The sequence below is a fragment of the Halichoerus grypus genome, chromosome 10, assembly GCF_964656455.1.
Source record: "Halichoerus grypus chromosome 10, mHalGry1.hap1.1, whole genome shotgun sequence".
Classification (NCBI taxonomy): Eukaryota; Metazoa; Chordata; class Mammalia; order Carnivora; family Phocidae; genus Halichoerus; species Halichoerus grypus.
The window spans coordinates 117,394,164-117,418,507 of record NC_135721.1 but is presented as its reverse complement, the minus strand read 5'-3'; the positions used below and the strand labels follow the sequence as shown (position 1 = coordinate 117,418,507).

Here is a 24,344-nt window from a genome sequence, read left to right as displayed (position 1 = left end):
GACAAGCAGACTCCACGCTGAGCACGAAGTCCCAGACGGGGCTCAATCTCACAACCTTGAGATCATGCCCTGAGCCAAAATTAAGAGTCGGATGCTTAACCAACTCAGCCCCCAGGCGCCCCAGATCCTTGCTCTTTTGTAATCACTCTTACAATGAGGGAAAGGCTTCCCAGATTACTACTATGTGCCAACCTCTGTGCATGGCCGTGGAGGGACTGTCTGGTGGAGTTCATTAGGAGCCCAGGCCTAGAAAAGCTAATTCACAGGGAAAGAGTGCAGAAAAGACAAGCATGTCCACTAGTTAACCTTGCTCTGAGATCCTTGCCAATCCAGTGAGCTAAGAATAAGAAATGGAAGTAATAAAATGAAATTAGAAAAGAGAAGACAAGTGTCATCTGCAGATGTATTCAGCACATATCTGGGAAATCCAAGAGAGAATCTGCCACAAAACCTTTAAACAAAAAGAAAATTATGTAAAGTGGAAGGAAATTAAAAGTTACTACCCCCAAATCAATGATGTATCTATATACCAACAGCAATCAGAAAATAAAATCAGGAGCTCCTGGGGGGCTCAGTCGGTTAAGCAACTGATTCTTGATTTCAGCTCAGGTCATGATCTCAGGGTTGTGAGATCAAGCCTCGCGTCAGGCTCTGTGCAGAATCTGCTTGAGGATTCTCTCTCTCCCTCTCCCACTGCCCTTCCCCCTGCTCATGCTCGTGCTGTCTCTCTCAAATAAATAAATAAATAAAATCTCTTTAAAACAGAAAAGAAAATCAAAGCAAGCATTATGAAAATATCAATTCTTCCTAAATTAATCTGAAGATTGAATGTGACCCCAATAAAACCCCAACAGGATTTTTTTTTAAATCTAGGTATATCAATTTTAAAGTTACAAGTAAACGTAAATGTATGTGAGTAGCCAGAAAAACCCTAAAAAGAGTAATGAGGGGGAAATAGCCCGACCAGATAGTGAAAATTACTATAATTAAAACTGTGTCATATCAGCACAAAAACAGGCAAATCAGTGCAACAGAACTGAGGGTCCAAAAATTGCACCAAACATACAAGGATTTAACACATAATGAAAGTGGTGTTTCATGCCAGTGCAAAAAGGTAGATTATTTTTTTTTAAAGATTTTATTTATTTATTTGACAGAGAGAGACACAATGAGAGAGGGAACGCAAGCAGGGGGAGTGGGAGAGGGAGAAGCAGGCTTCCCACCGAGCAGGGAGCCCAGTGCAGGGCTCGAAACCAGGACCCTGGGATCATGACCTGAGCCGAAGGCAGACGCTTAATGACTGAGCCACCCAGGCGCCCCAAAGGTAGATTATTTTTAAGATAGAGCTGAGATCAATGACCTGCCATCAGGAAACAAAGTTGAGTTTCAAACCTACTCCATATGCTTATAAATTCCAGATCCATCAGATTTAAAACACATAAAAATAAAACCAAAAAGCTTAAAAAGGGGAGCAGAGAATAAATTCTCTAATCTCGAAATGGGAAAAACATTTCTTAACACAGGACAAAACCTAAAAGTCATTCTTAAAATGATAAATCTGTCAACATAAAAATCTAAAATGTCTGCATGACTCAATAAATATCATAAACAAATTCAAAAGGCAAACAACAAACTAAGAAAAATATTTGTAACTCATATGAGAGACAAGGGTTTTCCTCTTCATATATAATGAACTCCCACAAAATAAGAAAAATAATCACAGATAGTTTACAGCAAACCAAATGGCTCTTCAACATATGACAAGATGCTCACCTCACTTATAAGATTATGCAAATTAAACGTACACAATTTCTCCAACCACAGCAGAATACACATTCTTCTCAAGGGCACATGGCACATGGAACATTCTCTGGGATAGACCATATTCTAAACCATAAAACAAGCCTCAATAAATTTAAAAGGAGTGAAATCATAAAAAGTATATTTCCAACCACAATATAATGAATTAAGAAATCAATAACAGAAATTACAAATATGTAAAAATTAATACACTCCTCAATAACCAATGAGTCAAAGAAATCATCAAAACAATAGAAAATACTTTGAGGTGAATGAAGATGAAGACACAACATATCAAAATGTATGGGATGCAGTAAAAGTAGAACTTAAAGGTTAATTTATAGCTGTAAATGCCTATATTAAAAAAGAAGAAAGAAAAAAGAAATAAAAAAAGAGGAAAGATCGCTAACCAATAACCTAACCTTCCACCTTAACACAATAGCAAAAGAGAAGCAAATTAACCCTAAAGCAAGTAAAGGGAGGGAAATAAAGATTAGGGCAGAAATTAATGGCATAGAAAATAAAAAAACAACAGAGAAAATCAATAAAACCAAAAGTTGCTTCTTTAAAAAAGATCAACAAAATTGACAAAACTTTAGCTTCACTGAACAAATCAGAGAAGACTCAAATTACTAAAATCAGGAATGAAAGAACAATACTACAAACCTTACGGAAATAAAGAAGGTTATAAGGGAATGCTATAAACAATCCTACTCCAACAAATAAGATAACTCGGATGAAATGGACAAACTCCTAAAAAAATACAAACTACCAAAAGTGAGAAGAAATAGGAAATCTGAATAAAGCTAAAACAAGTAAAGATATTGAATGAGTAATTTTAAAACATCTTACAAATAAAGACCCAGGCCCCGATGGCTTCACTAGTGAACTCTACCAAACATTTAAAGAATTAATACCAAGTCTTCACTAGGAACACCATCCAACTTGTTCAAAGAAGCCAGCATTACCCTAATACCAAAACCAGAGAAAGACATCATTTAAAAAAATAATAAATAAGGAGAAACCTACAGACTGCTATCTCTTATGAATATAAGATATAAAAATCTTCAACAAAATACTAGCAAACTGGATTCAACAACATAGAAAAAAAATTATACATCATGACCAGGTGAATACGAGGTTGGCTTAACTTCCTGAAAACTGATTAATGTAATATACCATACCAAATAGAATAAAGGACAAAAAACACACAGTAATCTCAATAGATGCAGAAAAGGTATTTAACAAAATCCAACACTCTTTCATGGTAAAAACATTCAACAAATTCCCTGGAAGTGAATTTCCTCAATCTGATAAAGGGCACCTGTGAAAAACTCTATCTAACATCATACTTAAAGGTGACTAGCTGAATGCCTTCCCCCTAAGATCAGGAATAACACAAGGATGTCCACTCTTACAACTTCTATTTAACATTGTACTGAAGGTTCCAAGCAGGGCAATAGAGAAGAAGATGAAATAAAAGGCAATCAGATTAGAAAGGAAGAAGTAAAGCTAGCTCTGTTTGCAGATGACATGATCTTGTATACAGAAATTCCTAAGGATTCCACTAAAAAATTATCAGAACTAATAAACAAGTTCAGCAAGACTGCAAGGTATAAGATCAATATATAAAAATTAAATTATATTTCTAAACACTAGCAATGAATAATCCAAAAATAAAGAAATAATTTACAATATCAAAGGAATACTTAGGAATAAGAGTAACCAAAAAAGTGCAAAATTTACACTCTAAAAAACTTCAAAAATTGTTAAAAGAAATTAAAGAAAATCTAAATAAATGGAAAGATACCCCACGTTCATGGATTGGAAGACTAAACATCGCTAAGATGGCAATATTCCCCAAATTCATCTACAGACTCAATATAATCCCTATCAAAATCCCAGCTATCTTCTTGGCAAAAATTGACAAACTGATCCTAAAATTCACATGGAAGGTCAAGGGACCCAGAATAGCCAAAACAATCTTGAAAAAGAGAAACAAAGCTTGAGGGCTCACTCCTCTCAATTTCAAAACTTGGGGAAAAGCTCCAGTAATCAAGTCACCATGGGGGCACCTGGCTGGCTCAGATTTGGTAGAGCACACAACTCTTGATATTGGGATGGTGAGTTAGAGCCCCAGTTGGGAGTAGAGATTACTTTAAATGAATGAATGAATACATGAATGAATGAATGACACCATGGTACTAGCATGAAGACAGAGGTATAAATCAATGGGACAGAATTGAGGGACAGAAATAAACCCTCACATTTACAGTCAATTGAGTTTTGACAAGAGTGCCAACACCACACAATGGAGAAAATACAGTCTTTTCAACAAATGGTGCATACACTGGATATACACATGCAAAAGAAGGAAGCTGGATACCTTCCTCAAACCCTACACCAAAAATTAACTCAAAATGGATCATGAACCTAAGTATGCAAAGTAAAGCTGAAAAAATTCTTATAAGAAAATATAGGTATAAATTTCACAACCTTGGTTTCTTAGACATGACACTCAGGGCATTAGCAACAAAAGAAAAAAAAAATGGATAAATTGGATGCCATCAAAATTAAAAACCTTTCTGTCCAAAGGACACCATCAAGGAGTAAAAAGAATTCATGAATGGGAGAAAATATTTGCAAATCATATAGATGATAAGGGCTCTATACCTAGGATATATAAAGAACTCTTACAACTCAACAACAAAAAGACAAACAGCCCAATTGAAAAATGGGCAAAGTATTTGAATAGACATTTCTCCAGAGAAGAACTACAAATGGCCAATAACTTCATAAAAAGATGCTCAACCTCATTAGTCATTAAGGAGATGCAAATCAAAACCACAATGAGCCACCCCTTCACGCCCACTAGGAAGGCTATAATTAAAAAGACAGATAACAGCAAGTTGTTGGAAACCTCATACATTGCTGGTGGGAATGTACAGTGGTGTTGCTGCTTTGGAAAACAGCCTGGCATTTCTTCAAAAGATTAAACATAGAGTTACCATATCATCCAGAAGGTCTGCTCTAGGTATGTACCCAAGAAAAAAGAAAACATTCACATAAAAACTTGTACGTGAATAGTCATAACAGCGTCATTCATAATAGCCAAAAAATGGAAACCACCATATGTCCAGCAGTCGATGAATGGACAACTAGAATATAGTTACTATATCCAGACAATGGAATATTATTTGGCAAGAAAAAGGAATGATGTACTGATGACATGCTATAACATGGATGAGCCCTGAAAACATGAGGCTGAGTGAAAGAAGCCAGACACAAAAGACCGCATTCTGTATGATTCCTTTATATAAAAGGTCCAGAATAGGCAAATCTATAGAAACAAAGATTGGTTGTTGCCTAGAGCTAGAGGAAGAACATCTGAGGGGGAGTGGAGTGACTAATGGGTACACAGCTTCTTTCTGGGGGTGATAAAAATGTTCTAAAATTGATTGTGGTGACAGTTACACAGCTCTGTGAATATACTAAAAACCATTAAATAGTACATTTTAAATGGCTGAATTGTTTGGTATGTGAACTATATCTCAGTAAAGCTGTGATATTTTAAAAAAACAAAACACTACAGCAGAGGGCCACTGTTCAACTATTAGATTGGCAAAGACCCCGAAATTCTATAGCAACCCGCACTGGTGAGAGTGAGGGGAGCCAGGGGGTATGGCGCGAGGTCGCATCCACACAACCTGCAGGGAGGACAATCTGACAGTCGCCATCGAAATTACGACCGCATACACCCTCTGACCCCGGAGTTTGGGATTAATCCTAGAGGAATCCTCCCACGTGAATACTAAGTGTATGACTGAGGATCTCCATCACAGAACTGTCTGCAAGAAGCAAAAGACTGGAAACAACCAAAGTATTCTTCACTAATGAAATAAGGCATGGTCTCCATCCACACCATGAATACTATGCAACCATGAAAAAGAAAGCAGTGACAGCAACTGATCCCCAACGTATCCTGTCAAGAAAACACAGTCAGGTGTAGAACAGGGTACACCACATGCTATCGTGTGTGTGTGTGTGTGTGTGTGTGTGTGTGTGTGTTACATGTCCCTCCATCTCCCTGGAAGGACACACCAGAACCCGCCCCCCCAAGGGTTGCCTCTGGCAAGGAGACCTGGGTCCAAGAAAGGCTCTTCCCTGTCTTCCTTTGTACTTTGAATTTTTTTTTTTTTTACTGTGGTGTGTTAATGCTTTTTCTTTTCCTTTGAAGAAAAAATATAGGCTTACCTGGTCTCAAATCCTGGTGCTCTCTCTCTCATACCTGGGAAAGTCACTTCACTTCTCTGAGCTTCTGGGTTCTGCAAAGAGAGGGATAATAATCATATCTACCTTCAAGGTTGTTGTGGAGGGGTAAATAAGACAGCCTGTGCACAGGGCTCCCCGCTGTGCCTGGTGCCCATTCAGGGCACGGTCCTTGTTGTTTATCAATAGGTCACCCTGTACACCAAGTTGGATCGTAACAGGTGGCAGCAGAGAGCCTCAGACCAAGTGTGCAGAGAACCAGCAATCCTGTCTGACCGGGAGAAGCTGGGAAAGGCTTGCTGGGAGAGGCGGCATTTGAGAAGGACTTCAAGGATGAGAAGGAGTTCCACAAGCAGAGATGACTGGGGACGGTGCTCCTGGCAAAGGGAGCCATGCACGCAAAGACCTGGAAATAGGAAAGCCCTGGGTATTCTCTCAATTGCTGGGCATTCGTTGGCTCCTTCCACTAAGCTTAGCTGAGCACCTGCTCTACGCCACGCACTGTGGTGGGAAAGAGGCAAAAGCCAGGTGGCTACACCAGCCAAGGGAGGACTGATAGACAGTACAGTGCTGGGGGCAAGGAGGGACTGGGCAGAACCTCACATCCAACTGCTCAGAGAGCAGACCAGGAAAAGGAGGCTCAGAGAAGGACAGGGGTGGCCTAAGGTCACACAGCAGGTTCTCAACTTCTGAAAAGAGCTCCACCCTCTCCCTCACCCCACAGGCCCGGAGAAGAAAAAGCCCACGGGGGCCCTCCTGATGTGTACCCCTCAGAAGGTGGACACACACCATCTAAACTGGGGGCCCCACAGAAAGGAGGGACAATTGGTTCTCAGATGATAACAACGGCTGGTTGATGGGTTGATGCACTCCATGCATGAATCCCAATGAACCCACTGCAGCCCTATGTGGTCAGCCTGTTTTGCAGATGAGAAAACTGAGGCATACGGAGGTCATAGTGCTTGCCTAAGGTCACAGAGCTCGTAAGAGGCAGCAATCGCAAGGGGACTTGAACTGTCTGGGCTCTGTGGCCTCATGTCCCAGGGCCCCACCCCCAAGGGAGCCACCAACAGGACCTACATCAGCAGTCACAACCCCCCTCAGAAGGACCCAAGGTGGGAGCTCTTCAGCCAGTCCAGGATTGTCTCCTGATAACAGAGACCCAACCAGGGTTGGGGAAGAATGGGCGGCAGGTGAAGGTTGTATCAGGAATGTGTTGGGGTGGAGGAGGGAGGAGGTGGTGGGGAGGGAAACAGCCCATCGGCAGCCATCAGTCCCGCCTCTGGAGAGAGGGACTGGAAAGGTCCCATCAGGCACCTGCCTGAGCCAGGTGGGCTACAGCATCGTGGTTAGGGGGTCCCCTGCCGCGGCCCATGGGAGGACCCTGGGTAAATGGGCCAAAGCCTCCTCCAGTACCATGGAGATGCCCATGGTCACCCCCAGGCAGCAAAAGGCAAATGAGCTAACCGATGCAGAGCCCTGAATGCAAGGGCCACGCTTCATAAACGGGGCCCTTACTGCTGTGAACGTGATTGTTCCCATTATTGCTTAGCTCTCTGGTTCTCACCAGGACCCAGCTATGCGGGGACGATCAGCCCTGTCTTGCAGAGGAGGGGACGGAGGGAGGCTCTAAGAAGCCAAGTCAGCTGCCCCGGCCACCATCCAAGACAGAAGCAGGCCCGCTGGGGCTCCGGGGGCTCCGGGCCTAGGCTGCCGTCAGCCCTTCTCTCCAAGGCCACTGGTCCCAGCTGGTATCTGTCAGGTAGTCCACACATCAGGGACTAAGCAGGGCTCCGTGGCCAGTCCACTGGCCATATGGGGAAATAGAGGCCAGGACAGGCAGCGTGGCTGACCTAAGGCCACATAGGGAGTGAACATGGGACCCTTCCAAACCTCCAAGGCTGGGGCCCCAACTGCCGCCCCCTCCCTCCTCACAACAGCCCTGTGGGGCAGGACCACCAGCGCCGCCCTGTCCACGGAGGAGGCCAGAGGAGCATGGCGAGGGTGTCAGTCCAACACTCCCATTTCACAGACGGGGGCTGCATCCCTTTCCTGCCTCCCCTACGGCCTCCCACACTCAAATGGAAGCAGGGGTCTTCACCTGAGTCCTTCTTTCCTTTCACACTCTCAGAAGAATTACCTGTCAAAGTGGGGTGTTTTCCTACCAGTGGTTCGGAATATGGAAAAGACTCTGGCTCCAGAGTAGGGGAATATGAACAGTGACAGTAGGATTAGCTAGTATGTATTTAGGATCTACTACGTGCCGTTCTCAGTACCCCATTTACAGATGAGGAAACTGACACACACTGATTAAATGATGGGACTAAAATCTCACCTCTTAGCAGCTAACTGGCAAGTCCCTCCCTCTCGGAGCTTCCCCCTACAGGGAAGGGCCCAAGGAAGGAGCCTCGGCTGGGCTCTTCTTGGTAGGGTCTAGGGCCACCTCAGCTCCCTCTGTAGGACTCAGTTCTATCGGCAGCTCCAAAGCAGGCTGGTGGCGTGGACTGGGGCATGCTGACGGCCACACTTTCCCCCCTCACTTCCTCCCACCTAGGGTTCACACTACCCCTTCAAATGCTCCCAACAGCCCTGAAGTGAGCCATGGCCACAGTCGGGTCACACATGAGGACAGAAAGTCTCCAGGAAGCTGCCCAGCCAGGAAGTGAAGACCCAGATGCCAACACAGATTCGAGTGATACCAAAGCCCATCCTGTCTCCCCTGGACCTATTAGGAGGCATGGGAAGGGCAGTCTAGGAGGTTGGCACAGTATGTGCAAAGGTCCTGAGGCAGGAAGGTCAGATGGGCAGGGGGGTATCGAGTGAGAGGTCTGGACTGTGTGGGTCCCAGCTTAACTAGGTCACTGCTGGTCTTTGGCCCAGGCCTGAAGAGGTCTGAAGGAGGCCCTAGAGGGATGTCTGGCAATTTAGATCAGAAAGGCTTGAAAAACTGAGAGGGGAGGCCATGAAGGTTTTCTCAGGCCCCTGAGGGTGTGGGGTGGGGCAGGGTAAAGTTACTGAGCCTTCACCCACAGCGATCCTGTCAGCGCACAGTAACCTCCAGCTCTCATGGGCTGGAGGGGCAAGAAGGGTCCTAAGCCATGGTGGACTTCCCAGAGGAGGGGGCATCGCAGCTGAGGTCCAAAGACTGGGCAGTGTGTGAAACGAGGAAGGGGAAGTATGATCCAGGCAGAAGCGACGGCTTGGGCAAAGGCCTAAAGGTAGGATCATTAAGAGAAAGGAAGGGAGCCGGTCAGTGTTAAGTCCTGCAGCCTCAGTCTCCCCAGCAGAAAAATGGGGAAAATGACAGGCACACAGTGGGTGGCTCCAGCTTTCCCACACCCACTTCCCACCATCCCCCCACCCCAAGGCCCAAGAGGTCAGTCACTGGAAGGGAGTTGCCAGGTCCTCCCGCCCATGGGAGCATCTTGGGGCCAGTGAGGTCGGCGGGCCTGGGAGGTTTCACCCACCCTCCTCTGGCCTCTACCCCAGAGCCTAGGCCAGGCAGCCCGGCCAGTGGGTGAGCAGGACGGCTCACAGGCCAGGAGGTCACAGGCCAGGAGGTCACAGCCCCGGTGTCAGGGAGCCTTCGTGAGACATCATCCCCCTTCACAGACCAAGAGCTGAGGCTCAGAGGTGGGGGCGCCCAGGCCTGGGGTCACACAGCGAGGCGAGTCTGGCCCCTGAATGAGGGTGTGGGCATCGAGACTGAAGAGAAGATTCTCAAAAGGCACTAGGCCCAGGACAGGCAGGTTTCAGGGACCCAGCCAGGTCCCACCTGGCTGAATGGAAGGCCTCCATCAGAATCGCTGTGTGATCTCGGGCAAGTCACGCCGCATCTCGGGGCTCAGAGGCCCTGGCTTGCCAAGGGTTCCTCAGCAGATACCACTCCCGACCCCACCCCCCACCCCTGGGGCCACTGAGGTGACAGTTTTGCTTTCTCCAGGCCTCTCCAAGGTTGTGGCCTCTCCAAGGTCGTCTCTCGGGGCTCCCCGCTGCCCCACCCCCACTGGCCGATGGCTGATGGGCCTTGGGGGGACAACTGCCAGCCAGAGGCCTCTGCCCACCGCACTCAGGGGCTCACAGGGTTCGCTGCTCCCTGCCAGCAGGTCTGCCCCTCCGCTCTGGGAACACAGAGTGCCCCCTCCTCCCCACCCACACCCAGGCAGGGACTCCCTCTAGAGACACTGGTGGGCAGGTGCACCTGGTGGCCCAGGGCCCTCCACACAGTCAGCCCTGAGCTCCACCCCCTCCCCCAACCGCGAAGCCCACGCACAGGTGGCCCACCCTGGATGTGTGGCCTCGGACGTGCAGCCCTCCCTTCACTTAACCCATGAAAGGATGCCTCTGCCAGACCCGAGGGAGGGGGCATCTGAGCCTGAGGTTGGGGACAGCAGGTCGGTTGGCAAGATGGCCTGAAATCTCCTACCTGCTGCTCACAGGATGGAGGCCCGCTGCTTTCTCCTTCCTCCCTCCCCCTCGGCCCTCCCTTCAACTTGTAATCACCCTCTAGCCTTCAGACTTGGCACATGCTGTCCCCGCCCCCAAAGCTTCCCCACCTGCCCCCCTTGACCCTTCACAAACTCCAGGGCAAGGAGGGAGGGATGGAGGGAAGGAGGGAGGAAGAGATAGGGGGAGGGAGCGAAGGAGGGACGAAGAGATGGGGGAGGGAGCGAAGGAGGGCAGAAGAGATGGGGGAATGGAGAGAAGGAGGGAGGAAGAGATGGGGGAGGGAGGGAAGGAGCGAAGAAGAGATGGGGGGATGGAGGGAAGGAGGGAGGAAGAGATGGGGGAGGGAGGGAAGGAGCGAAGAAGAGATGGGGATGGAGGGAAGGAGGGAGGAAGAGATGGGGGAGGGAGGGAAGGAGCGAAGAAGAGATGGGGATGGAGGGAAGGAGGGAGGAAGAGATGGGGAAGGGAGGGAAGGAGGGAGGAAGAGATGGGGGGAGGGGGGAAGGATGACTGGGTCCCACCAGGGCCCCGGACAATGAAGAGGTACAGGCCTGGCGCTGGGTCTGTCCACCCCCACAGGCTACACCCCGACCACCCCTGTCCCCGGCCACTGCCTGACGCATCCCCGGGGCAGAGCTTCTGACCTCCCCGACCTACACAGGCCAGTGTGCAAGTCGGACACAGCTCCAGGCCCCAAGCCCCACCCGGCACGGGCCCAGGCACAGAACGGGGACCAGGGGATGTTTGCTGAGTGAGCAAGGAGGGAAGAGCGAGCCAGGGGCCATCCACGGGCCAGGGCCGCCGCAACATGTCTGGTCCCGAGTTCCTGGAGCAAACACACTCAGGGCGGGCAGGCCCCAAACCGGCTCTGCCAGTGCGGCGGGGGCGGGGCAGGGCGCTGCGGGCTCGGGGCTCGGGCTGCGGGGGTGCCGCGGGGGACAGGACCCGCAGCCCGGGGAAGGCAGAGGCCAAGTGGACCCCGGAGCTCCCACTAATCCCCGCCCCATAGAGACAGAACCATTCCAGCCCCTCTCGGGTTTCTTCCTGGGCAGGAAAGGGACCCCCCTTCCAGACTCCAGGTCCTGCCCTGCCCTGCCCTGTAGAGTGCAGGCTCCCTTCCCCGCTAGGACCTGTCTCCACCTGTCCCCAGCCTAGAAGCCCTAGAGGGAAGAAGGGCCTGGCCCGGAAGTGAGTGGCGCAGGAGCCGGCCGAGGCTGCAGGCCCCCGGTGTAAAACCCCCGCTCTGTCCCTATGGCTGCTTCGTGGCCAGCTTCCCCACGTGGAAAGTGGACTGGGCATGGATTCCAGGGACCTTCAGGCCCCTGGTGTGGAATTATCTAGAAGAGACCACTTGGCACCTGCAGCCCTGCCCCAAAGCCCAGCGCTGTGAGTGGACATAGCCAGAGGCCAGACTTACACACAGGTCCTTACTCCCCACAGAAACGGCAATCATAAAACTACCTGCTGATCACTTAATGTTTACTGTATGCCTGGCATCAGGCATGACACTTTACATGCATCACTTTACCTGTCCTCCCAACGTGCTGTGAGCTAGGGATCCCCCGCAGAGGAAACTGAGGTCCAGGTCACATGGCAAGTGAGAGTCCAGGCTCCTGACCCCACCCCTGAGGTCACACTGAGCAGCCTCCATCTCCCCAGGATAGCTCAGGGCAGGAAAGAAATCTCAGGTACACCCAGAAATCTTTAGCTGGAACTGGGGAGGCAGGGTCCATATTCCCCAAATCCATAGATCCTCTGAGTCCTGAGAGGCCAAGCCCCAACCCTGTCCCACTGTGTAACCCAGGCCGTGGGTGTACCACTCTTAGCCTCGGTTTTCTCATCTGTAAAATGGGCAGGGTCCTGCCACTTTCACCTCATGTGTGCAGCTGGAAGGCTCAGTCCAGCCCTCAGGACAAGGTGAAGAAGGCACTGGGAATTTGTGCCTCCAGATGGACTGGGGGGAGGGAACGAACATAAACCAGAAGCCACAGTGGTCTGTGGTGGGGACTCAGCCCGTCATCACCAGCAGCCCAAGAAGGAAAGATGATTCCTCCTGCTGCCAGTTCCAAGTCCTGTCAGTCCCACCTCCAAACACATCCTGAAGCCACTTCCCCTCATCACGGCCACCCCCTAATCCAGGCCCAGCCTCCTCCTCCAAGCTGGCCAACTGGGGGCAGAGAGCCTTTCTGGAATGTCAGTCTTAACCATCGCTCCTACAACACAAAGGACAAAGTCCTCACGGGGGCCTCCCAAGCCCTACAGAGGACTCTCCCAGCCCCACCCCCTCCACTTCGGATCTGCTCGCACTGTCCACTGTTTCCCCTTTCCCTGAGAACCCAGTGCACACACTCGCCCAGGCCTTTGTCCCTGCTGCTCCCTCTGCCCAGAGCACACTGTCCCCAGACTGTCACTCCTTCACTTCCTTCGTCACGGGCTCAGAGGGCCTTTCCTGGCCACCTGTTCAAATGGCAACACACGCAGCCAGCTCTGTCCTCTCTCTGAGTCTCATTTCAAAAGCTACCTCCTCACAGAAGGCCTCTCTTGACCTCCCCCAGCCCAAGCAGGTACCTCCAACTTCTCCTTCCTAGCACGGCCCACAGCTCTGATGACACATACGTCTGAGGCGGACAGGGACCACTCCTGTCTCACTCACAGCTGAATGCCCTGTGGCAGTGTGATATTCAAAACAGTTAACAGCTGGGATGCTCGGCTACCATCCGGTCAGAGTGGACACTGGCCGAAAACACAAGGCCTAGCATGGAGCGGATACCTGGTAATTACTGAACGGATGGACGGACAAACGGGTGGGAGGATGGCTGGACGGAGGGATAGACGGATGGATAAGTGAACAGTGGGCTTGGGACTTGGGACTTGCCAGGGATGCCCAGGGCCCTGAGAAGGTGGCCCAGAGAAGGGACAGGTCCACCCAAGCTCACAGCCAGGCTCTGGCCTCCACGGCTGCAGCCAGCCCAGCTCTCCCCCTGCACAACCCGACTTTCATTTCCCATCTTCTCTGTCTGAGGAAGCTCCTTCCCCCACCCACCCCCGGGGAAGTGGGTGAGGAGGAGGGGCAGGTGGCCCTCTGCTCCCCGAAGAGGGGGGCTCCCAGGCTCCATCTGTCCCGCCACAAAGGGGCTTTGTCCTCGGTGCCCGTGCTGAGCCTGGGGCAGACCGGAAGCCACCCCTCAGCTGCCCAGCAGGTCCCACCACCCCGGTCAGCCGGGCCAACAGCTCCAAAGCCAGAGCCCAGGGGTTGGCATGGTGTTGGGCACAGCCCTCTGAAATCTCATTAAGCCCTAGAAGACTCTAGGGTGACCCTCATTTTGCAGATGGGGAAACTGAGGCTCAGAATGACAAAGATACTTGGCCGAAGTCTCCCAGCCCACAGAGAACAAAGCTGAGTTTCAAACCCATGTCCATCTGGCACCAGAGTCTTTAGCCATGGTTCTCAACCCACCTTGCCTGGAGTACAGACCCTCTGGGTTCAAGAGGGTCGAGGGGCCTTTCTGGAGACACAAATGGACAACCATGTCTAGCCCTGCACCCAAGCAGGGAGACCTTTGCCCTGGCAAGGTTTACCCAACAAGGCAGGGAGGCCAGGCCCTGAACCCAGAGCACTTGCCCCATGCCCAGCCCATGTCCCAGGCGCCTTCGGAATCGGCCAGCCAGGCCCCAACACGTCTCCACCACTTCCTTCCAGGCGGGCTTCCACAGGGTAAGGATGTCCAGGCAGGCAGAGCGGGGCTGAGGCCCCCACCCCTCACCTTGCCGCTCCCACATCAATCCCAGACCTGCCATTTGTCTGCCATTTGCCGGCGCCCACCTTCTCTCCAGGGCCACCTCACCAAAGCCACAATGCTGAATGAGTCAGTCCTGCCCAGCAGTCTCTCCTCAGCCCCGGGGACAGCATGTAGACTCCCGGAGTAGGTGCTCGGGGCTCTCCACGGATGGGCACCAGCACCTCTCAAGTCAAAACTCTACCACTCCTTGGGGCTCCAACAAGAGGAGCTGCTCATACCACACCTTCAGGCTCTGGTTCAAGCTCCACCTCCCTCCAGAGAACTATGCCATCCTTTCAGGAATGTCATGTACCGCTTCCTCCAGGAAGTCCTCCCTGGTCTGCTCCCTCCAAGGCCCCAGACCAGGCCCTACCTTCTGCCCCAGAGAGGGGTTCTTGATCCCCATCTGGAATCCCAGCCTCCCTGGGCTACCTTCACTTGACAATAGTAATTGAGCACTGGAGAGCCAGGTCTGACCCTTCTCTATGTCTTCCCTTCACACCTTTAGCAGAAGGCCTCAGCAAAGCCTGGCAAGGTACTGAGGCCTTGCCTGGTCAACCTAGTCACCTTCTAACTACCTTGTACCTGAGCTGACCCTCCCCACCTCCCCAGGCTATGCCTGCCCCACCAGGTGAGTTCCCCCCTCCAGATCTTCGCCCAGGCTCTCCCTTCTTCCTGGCATGCCCTCACCATTCTTTTTTCCTTGTGAGCTCCTGCTCATCCTTTAAGACTCAAGCCAGGTGTCACCTCGTCTAGGAAGCCCTCCTGGCCTTGTAATGGGCTGCCACAGCTCCTACAGTGCCTACCCTGTGCTAGGGCAACGATCAGGCTCTGTGTCCGCCTCCACCGGAGTGCAGGCTGGTCCCAGGGTGCATCCCTTGGGGTCCAGCAGCAGGTAATCAAGAGTCCAGCTGCCAACTCCCTACCCAGAGAATCCAGGGACAGAGGCCAGGAACAACTCCCAGAGGCAATAATGAGTCCTATTTTGCCCATGCTGCCCACAGATCTAAGGTATGGGCGGAGTGGTGGTTGGGGGGGTGCTGTCTGCAAATGGCCAACTGGTAACCAAACCCACGTCGTTTCTAAAACTAGGGCACAGGAGAGAAACGGGAACAGCAGAATTGTCCCCAAATAGAACTGTGGCTCATCTGGTTCCAGGGCCTTCGGGAACACCTGGCAGGGAGGGGGGTGGGGAGCACAGGTGGCTGCTCGCAAGGCTCTGAAAGGAAATCTGAAGTTCGGAGGGCAGGAAGGTCAACATCACCGCAGCCACGCTGACCCCTGCCCCCTCCCCTCAGGGTCAGTCTAAATCCTGGAAGGTGGCAGTCCACACCCACTTACCCCCACCTAACTACAGGGTGCTCCCTAAACTGTCCTACCTCCGAGCCTTTGCTCACGTGGGTCCTCTGCCTGGAATGCTGTTCCCCCTTCTTGCCAGGCAGAATCCTGCCCATCCTCATCACCGTAACCACCAGCTGGGGCCTTTCTCTAAGCCTGGCGTGGGCAGGCATCTGGGGGGAAAATGAGCTTATCCAGTCCTCCCAACAGCCCAGTGAAGAAAGACGCCCGCCCCCATCTCATAGATGAGAAACTGAGGCTCAATAAGAGAAGCCGACTGTCCAGGGCACACAGCAGAGGCGGCGGGTGAACCAGGTGATGTGGTGGGACCTGGGCGCCGGTAGCTGCAGGGCACCCAGAAGGCCTGACCAGGTCTGGTTCAGCCTCCTAGACAGGCCCAGCCTTGAGAACTTGGCATAATTCAGGGACAAAGTGCACAGGGCACAGCCCCTGCCAGCCTAGACAGGAGCCCCTACCTCCCCCACCCCCCACCCTAAGGTGGCTGCTGACTGAGGAACCACATTGGTTTGATGTGATAGAACTATTTCCCCACAATATGCACAAACCCACTGCACAGATGAGAAAACTGAGTCCTGGGAGGGGACAGTTTCCCCATCTGGAAAGTGGGATGTGCCCCCAGGAACCTGTGACATCCCTCTGTGGCCTGGTGGATGCTATTTCCTTTCTCTGAGTCTCAGTTTTCCTATCTGGAGCATGGGATTGTCAATCCTTTCCTCTTCAAGTTGATACAAATTATAACAAAATGGCGGCTAACATTTACTGAGTGCACGCTACATGCTGGCTTTGCTGAAAGCATGGTGCACCTCACTTGATCCTTAGAACAAGCCCATGACGTGGATACTGTCATTAGGCCCATTTTTCAGGTAGAAAAGCGGACGTACAGAGAGGTGAACTGACTCACCAAAGTCACACAGCTTTGTGGGTGACAACAGTCGGAGGTGGAGGGGAAGCCCTGGGGCTGGGGCTGGGGGCTGGGGGGCTTCCCAGAGCGGTCTCCTGGCCTCACCGCCCTGAAAGGAATGCCGCGGAGGGGCTGAAGGAGGGCCAGGGGTCAGACAGGAGGCAAAGAAGGGCTCGGCCTGGACGAGGCAGGACAGGCCTGTAGAGTTCACGGGGCCCTGGGTCCAAATTTATGCACTGGGTGACCTTGGGCAAGTCTCTTTGCTTGTCTGAAATGGGGACAGAACCGCTGCCCTGCAGGATGCTGGGAGGACCCGACCCAGGGCCCAACGATGTGCTGAGGGAGCCAGGGGACTTCTGAAGGAACCCCAGGGGCTGGTCACCACCGTTCCCTCAGGATCACGGTTGCATCTGGGTCTCCACTCAGAAGGGGTGGGAACGTGGGCACAACCTGCCCCTTCTCTGAGTCCTAGAAGGAACCCTCCCAGCTCTGCCCGCTTTGCAGGCCGCGTGGCCTCAGACAAGTCACTTCACCTCTCTGAACCTCCAAATCCATTCATGGGGCTCTGAGAGAGGGGTTCCTGTCTCGGGAGACTGGGGGTTCATGGGGGTGGGGTTCGGTCCCATCCACGCAAGCAGAGAGAGCAGCTGGGGTGACCCTGACTTGGGGCCTCAGTTTCCTCATCTGCCAAATGAAGATGATTATGATGGTTCTGCCTCCCTCCTGGCCCTGCCGGGGATGCCCAGAGGGGGCTGTGGAAAGCGCTTTGTAAACTGTCAAGTGCGGCACCCGTGGAGTGACGGTCACCGCCGTACTGCCTACGAGGCGAAAAGAATCCTATGACTTGCCATCTGGGACAGAACATGCCAGCGCCATGAGGGAAGGCAGAGAAGGGGCAGCGGGGTGCAGAGGAGGGAAGAATGGACTCAGGCTGGGGCACAGAGGGTGGTCCCTATGAGCCTTCTGGAGGCAGAGGCTTCTTAGCCACTGAGACAAGTACTGAGAGCGAGGGCCCACGGAGGCTGGACAACCCAGGCTCACAGGGAGACAGGTGGCTAAAGCGCCGCCTGGGTACAAGAGAAACGGGGGTGCGGCCGGGGTGCGGCAGAGGAAGAGCTCACCTCCAGGAGCCCTTGCTGCGGAGCCCCGGGCCCACCTGGCCCCTCTCTGAGCCTCAGCGACCTCCTCAAAAGCGCCAGGCAGGCCAAGATGCAAAGCCCCCACGGCTCCATCGGTGGTCACCTTCGGACAGATGGACCCATTCGGTGAGGAGGCCGCGAGCGCAGGGGTTAGGGCACCGGGAGGCCTTGACAAGCCGCAGGTGGGCGAGTCACAGGTGGGCGGAGGCGGGAGCTGGGCTCAGGGAGGCCAGACAGCATTGGTGGTTTCCAATCCACCCAGTCACGAGCACTGTCTCTGGTTAACCTTCCCCTCGGCCACGTCCCGTAGGACAAGCCTGCCCCAGGCACAGGAATCCAGTCTCAGCCCCGGGGAGTTCCCGGTCAATTGGCCCGCAATTCCGGTCCCGAATCCCCGCCTTGTCAGGGAACTGCCTTCATAATCACAGGCCCCCAGAACCAGGGAGCATCTGCTGTGTGCGGACTCTGCCAAAGCAGCCCTACAGTAGCCCCTCTGACCCTCACACCACCTTGGCAACGCTGGTCCTGGCACTGTCACCCCCGTATCACGGACAGGGATACTAGGGCCCCAGGCGACTGTTCTCCCACAATCCTACACAGCAAATGGCAGAGTCAAGATTTGAACCCAGAACCAATGGGCTCCAAAAGCCTTGCTACGTCCACTCCCTTAATGCCATGAATATCCCCTGAGCACCCGTGAGATGCCAATCCGTGGAGCTGGGGGCTCCCTGCAAGGTCCAATACTCCAGAAGCAGAAGCCCAGAAAGTCAGGACCACTTGCCCCCAGCAACACACCAACCCTATTCCTTGGGAAAGATTTCAGGCAAGCTGGGTGCACACTCAGTGGGAATCGGATGCTACAAATCACCCAGAAGCCAGAAGTCTGGGCTCACACTTTACTGTCCTGGGAGACGGTGGCCCCAGCCCTTGTCCCCTCTGAGCCTCAGTTTCCTTTCCTGTATAATGGGAACAAAAGTTCTGCCCACCCCATGCCGGGGCAAAGGATGGAATGGGCCACCTTGCAGTGACCTGGCTGGAGAGGGCATGACGTGAGGACATCCACATCAGACAGAGTCAAAGGCAGGGCAGCAAATCTGGGTGGGCCGAGAGAAGGTAATCAGGCCTGGACAGGGGAGCTGAGTTTCCTGACACCATCCCAACCCCAACTTCCGCCCCCCGCACCAGGAGTCGGCCTGTGCTGGCCTCGCAGCCCAGCAGGTCTGGGGACTCAGAGGACTCGTTCCCACAGTCTCTAACAGCCCCACATGGGCTCTAAGAGGACTCGGTCAGGCCTGCCCTGGAGGACCCCCCGGCTAGGATCCCCACCGCAGAGCTTCAGTGAGGGAAAAGTCCTCACTGCACAGAGGACGAAACTGAGGACCAGGGCAGGAGACGCTTCTCATTTTATTCCAGAACTCCTCTGGGTAGCTCTGCTGGGAAGAGAGGGACTGAGGCCCAGGTTAGAAGAGAGTCACTTGCTCAAGGTCCTACAGCAGGGAGCCGGGCAACAGGGGTTTTGCTTCTGGCTGTGGGCTCTGGGATCCTCCCCGTTCATCTACCCCTTGACTCGGCTGTCCTGTGGGAAGGGGCAGGCTGGCTGAGTCGGGAGAGCCCTGGATCAAAAGACAAGAGATGTGCCTTTTTCTCCCAGCTTGGCTAATATGTCCTGGGTCTTTCTGGCCTCAATTCCCCCATCTGTGAAAAGAGAAGGTCAGAACAGACCAGGAATGACAAACCCATGGCGCATGTACAACAAGCTCTAATCCTCCGCCAACGGCAGACGTCATTACTCCGTCACAGCTCATTCCCAGGAAGCCAAGACTGGGCCTCAGAAGGCTTCTCAACACATGGTGCAGGCCTGGGCCATCCTAAGACTGGATACTCTCCGAGCCCCCACGAGGGAGGGGGAGGGAGAAGAATGTCACAGTTACTGAGCATCCATCCAGTAGATTCAAGGCACCAAGAGAAATGAGCGGATTCCATCTTCACAAGGGAGGTGTGCAGAGGCCGAGGCTCCTTTGGACCTACAGTGGGAACAGGGCCTTGAACACAGGGAAAGCAGGCAGCCGGCCTACCTTTCCCAGAACTGTGATGCAGAGCCAGGTAAAGGCAGGTACAACCTCCTCCCACTCTCCCTTTGGCCCTACTAAGGGTAAGCCCCAGGCCCATTTTACAGCTTCAGAAACTGATTCCGCTGCCAGAGGAGGAAGGACTTGAGTCGGGTCTGGGTCTTCCCCACCCCGATTTATCTGGTTAATGTGTGCTAAATGCTTTATTTCAGTCCTCTTGGGCATCCTAGGAGCATGACTCCTATTATCCCACTTCACAGATGAGAAAACTGAGGTGCCCCCAGAGGAAGTACCCGCCCTCCCCGCCCCGCCCAGTGGCTTGAGTGGAAACCAGAGTGGTTTACCGTGAAGATAAGGGGGTAAGAGCAGTTGGCGGGGGGAGTAAAGGGCTGTAGGGACCCAAGGGGAGAGAGGGTATAGGAGCCACACGACCCAGGCAGGAAGTGGCTTCTCCTCTCTGGGTCTTAGTATTTACATCTGGAAAATGGATCAATCTCACATAAGGCAGGCTTTCGAGAAGCTGGGCTGAGCTAGACCAGTAGTGCTCTCCCCAGTTGAGCCTCCTCGTACAGCAAGGGCAGAGCAGGACTCAAATCACCCAGCACACGGGAGGCCTTTCCCAGGCCATTCCTGGCCAGACCAGCACCTTCGGGCTCCGTGAGTTCATCCACTTAAAGCCTTCGCGACAAGCCGACGAGGTCACCCAGTGGAACACGGCTCAAGGCAGGTCCCCTTCCCTAAGCAGCTGCCTGATAGGGAGATATTTATTGTCTCCATTTTCTTTTTTTTTTTTTTAAAGATTTTATTTATTTATTTGACAGAGAGAGACACGGCTAGAGAGGGAACACAAGCAAGGGGAGTGGGAGAGGGAGAAGCAGGCTCCCCGTAGAGCAGGGAGCCTGATGCGGGGCTCGATCCCAGGACCCTGGGATCACGACCTGAGCCGAAAGCAGACGCCTAACGACTGAGCCACCCAGGCGCCCCTATTGTCTCCATTTTCAAGGCAAAGAAAGAAAGTCTCAGAAAGATACAGTGAATGACCCAAAGCTACATAACAAGTGCAGACGGTCAGAACTCAAACACAGACCTCTCTGACTCCTGAGCCCTTATCATACCTCTGGTCTCCAGCTGACCCCTGCCTGCTCCCCACCCCACTTCCAGCCTCCAGCCGCCCTGCATGCACTTCCCCAACTGCTGGCTCCCCCCTTTTCCTGCCTTCCTGCCAGTGAACTCCTACTCCACTTTCAAAGCCCAGACTCAAATGCCTCCTCCTCTTGACTCCTGATCTAGGCCCTCACAGAATACTTGGAGTCCAGCCCACAGATCTATTTCTACCAGGTGCCTTGAACAGCTCTGTACCCCTGGCCTCCAGCATGAGGCTGTTCACACGGGGGACACCGATTAGCCCTTTGTGTGAAGATGAAGGTCGAACTCCTCCCCAAGGCCCACATACGGTCCAGCCCTGCTGATAACACCCCCCAAAACACCACCCATTTCACCTCTCACCCACTTTCCTTAATTCTCCACACTCTAGACTCAGAGGCTTTCCCATTGTTTCTCCATAACAACACACACTCCCCCACCTCAGGGCCTTTGCACATGCAGTTCCCTCTGGCTGGCAAGCCCTTCCCCTAGCTCCATGCCTGGCCAACTCCTACATACTTCCTTCAAGATTCCTCTGCAACCCACGCCTCTCCCTCTGAGCTCTTATCGCATCTGTGATTATATATTAATTTATTTGGCAACTTGTTTGCTACTTGGCTCACCGTCTAGATTCAAATATCTGGGAGGCCAGGGACCTGTTCACAGTTCCGCAGCAAGGACCTACCCAGGCTGACCACGCTCCACAACCCCAGGGGCCCTGGGAAGTGTCTGAATAGAAGGGAAGAAAGAGCACCCTCCCTCCTTCTTTGTTGAGCAAACTTCTTGCTCTCCCTCAGCACCACCTCCTGGAAGCCTCCTGATTGATGCCCCCTATAACTCCCACCACTAACCCCATCACCACACTGCTCAGCCTGAGTCTGAAGCTCCTAGTATAGAGCAGATGCTCATACAGGGTCATGGATGTTTGCATCTAGGCAGGTTTGGGAAAATGGGGTCAACTGAGGACCAGGGGGTTGGCGGGAGGTAGTTGTCACCAGGTCACTGAACCATCTCCTCCCTGGCTCCTGGGGCTTAGGGGAGCCAGACATCCCACCCACCCACCAGGTTACAATCAGGGAAGAAGCCAAAGCAGGCACGGTGCTGTGAGCTGGAGAGAGTTCATGCTTCAGGAAGAGGCTGGGGAGGGGAGGCAGAGCCGGGCAGCCTTCCTGGAAGAGGTGGGCTGAAGCTAAGCCTTCAAGAACAAGAACAGATAAGCAGCTCACAGAGGACAGGGCAATGCTGGCAGGCACCTTCAGGATAAAAGCCCGGGGGCCGCCCAGGAGGGCCTAGGCAGGCAGTCAGCTGAGAGAGGTGACACATTGTAAATCACTTCCCTGGGTGGAAAGACCACATCACCAAGGCACACCACATCAGCACACCACCAAAAGGGCCTCGTGGCTTCCATGCAATCACTCATCAATCAGTATAGTCTTTTCCGACACTGTTGTGTGCCTGGTCCCAGACTGGGAAACCCCTGCTCCCCCAACACTGGAGGGGGGTGCAAGGCAGCCGGACTGGGGTCTCTGAAGTGTAGGTTCTAATTCCAGCTTCAAACTGCGTGGGCTTAGTCAACTCACTCCCCTCCCTGAGCCTCAGTTTCTCCATGCGGCCTATTTCATGCTTAAGACTGAGGCCCAAGGAAGCAGTGAGTGGCTTAAGGCCACAGAGCTGCTGGATGGCAGGACTGTGCTCGAGCTGTCTCCTTCTCAAGGGGTGATGAGGTGGCTTTTCGGACACCAATCCATCCTCCTCTGGACACGGGCCCACTAGGACCAGCACCCTCAGCCCCCACCCATTTTAGGCAATTCATCCAGTGAAGCGCCCATTTATTGAGCACCTACTACACACCAAGCTCCTTCATGGAGATTCCCCCATTCCACACGTGGGGGCTCAGAGGGGCCGTCCCTTGGCCCAGGTCACCCAGTGAGACAAGAAATCTCGGTGTCTTGTCTGCCCAGCCAGGAGGTTGAGAAGGGGGTCAGTAACAGGACCAGCCTGGCCTCTTGAAACAAGTCTGATATCAGCGGCACCGTGGCTGGGCCTGGACTTCCCCGGGGTAACCCAGGGACCACTGCCCCCATTGTGGAGGTCCTGAAGCTCTGGGACCCCACCTGGACAAGGCTCACTTGTTCTGCCCACTGTCCAGTCAGAAGGCCCCAGAGGCGGACCTGATACCCCATAGGTGAGCCTCTTCTGTTCACCCCCATCCTTCCACCAGCCCAGGAGTCCCAGCCAGACCCACTTGCCACGGATCAGAACCCCCAGATCAGAGAGGGTAGGCAGTCATCTGACCACACAGGGCAAGGCAAGTAGCTGGCCCTGCTGGCACTCAAACTCACCCCCAGCTGAAGCCCAGGCAGGGAGATGGACCCGGTCTGGTGGAGAAAACCCAAAACTTTTGCCAACTTCTGAGCAGGCAGGCGGCTGGGCCTGCGAGGGGCGAGGCTGGGGGCTGGGGGCAGTGGGGACCAACAGTGTGGCCCAGTCCCTTCCAGACCGGCGGCACCAGGCCCTACCCGAAGCCCCAGGAGGATAGGGAGGTCCTGGTGCCCGGGCCCGGCGCCCCTGGCTCGGCGCCCCCAGGCCCACCCTGCCCGGCCCCTCTCCACCTCCCATCCCCGGCCGGGGGGCGCCAGGCCCGGCAGCCGCGGCCAGAGGCGGCGCCGACAGGCTCAGATTTCAGATTTGGCCTAGACCTGGCCCGGGGGCTCGGCCCGGCTCCTGCTCCCAGGGGGCTCGTAGGGGAAGGGTGAGCCGGAGGTGGTCCCCGCGCCGACAGGACCCCCCGGAGCCCCCCGCCCAGCCCCCTCCCCCCGCGGCATCACAACAAAAGGCCGCGCCGGGCAGGTCCCCGTGCGCCCGCCCGGCGCTCGGGGATCGCGGCCCCGACCCGGGGGTGGAGGTTGGAGGGGTGGACAGGAGCCCCCCGCGGCCCGGCGATCCGACGCCACGGTGGTCCCGGGCGGGGGCTCCCCCATGCCGGCCGGGACCGGGGGCCCGCGGAGGGGCGGGGGGCGCTCACCTGGGCCGGTCGGCAGTCGGGCGCACCGGCAGACAGACGCACGGGAGGACAGACCGCCGCACGGCCAGGGGGTCGGGCAGACGGCGGCCTGGCCGCTCCGGCTCCCAGGCCGGAATGGATTCCGGGCCGGGAGAGACAGATCGAGAGAGAAAGGGAGGAGGAGGAGGAGGAGGAGGAGGAGGCGGCCCGGGGAGGGGAAGAGGAGGGAGGGAGGGAGCGCGCGAGCAGGGAGGAGGGGCCCGGCAGGCCGCCGGGAGGAGGAGGAACGAGGAAGCGTGCGGGGACGGATTCCCCGCCGGTGACCTAGGAGAGACCCACACGCGGGCCCCCCACCCCACTGGAGCCGAGGGTCCGGGCGGGGCAGGGCAGGGGGCGGAGGCACAGAAACCCTGCCCCCACCCCCGCCCTGTG

The 24,344-nt window shown here is 53.9% G+C and overlaps 1 protein-coding gene across 4 annotated transcripts in view; it reads right to left on the bottom strand.

Annotated features, from left to right (window-relative positions):
- SRC (SRC proto-oncogene, non-receptor tyrosine kinase) overlaps positions 1 to 24,098 on the bottom strand; it is a 49,560-nt gene extending 25,462 nt beyond the window's left edge. For 2 of the 4 annotated variants that reach the window (XM_036101556.2, XM_036101557.2), the window contains exons 1-2: positions 23,934 to 24,098; positions 6,055 to 6,125 (exon numbers count right to left, since the gene is read on the bottom strand). The gene's annotated coding sequence lies outside the window, so the exon portion shown is untranslated. The remainder of the gene's footprint in view (positions 1 to 6,054; positions 6,126 to 23,933) is intronic. The other 2 variants (XM_036101558.2, XM_036101559.2) reach the window with 1 other exon arrangement.
- Between the last annotated feature and the right edge of the window lie 246 nt (positions 24,099 to 24,344).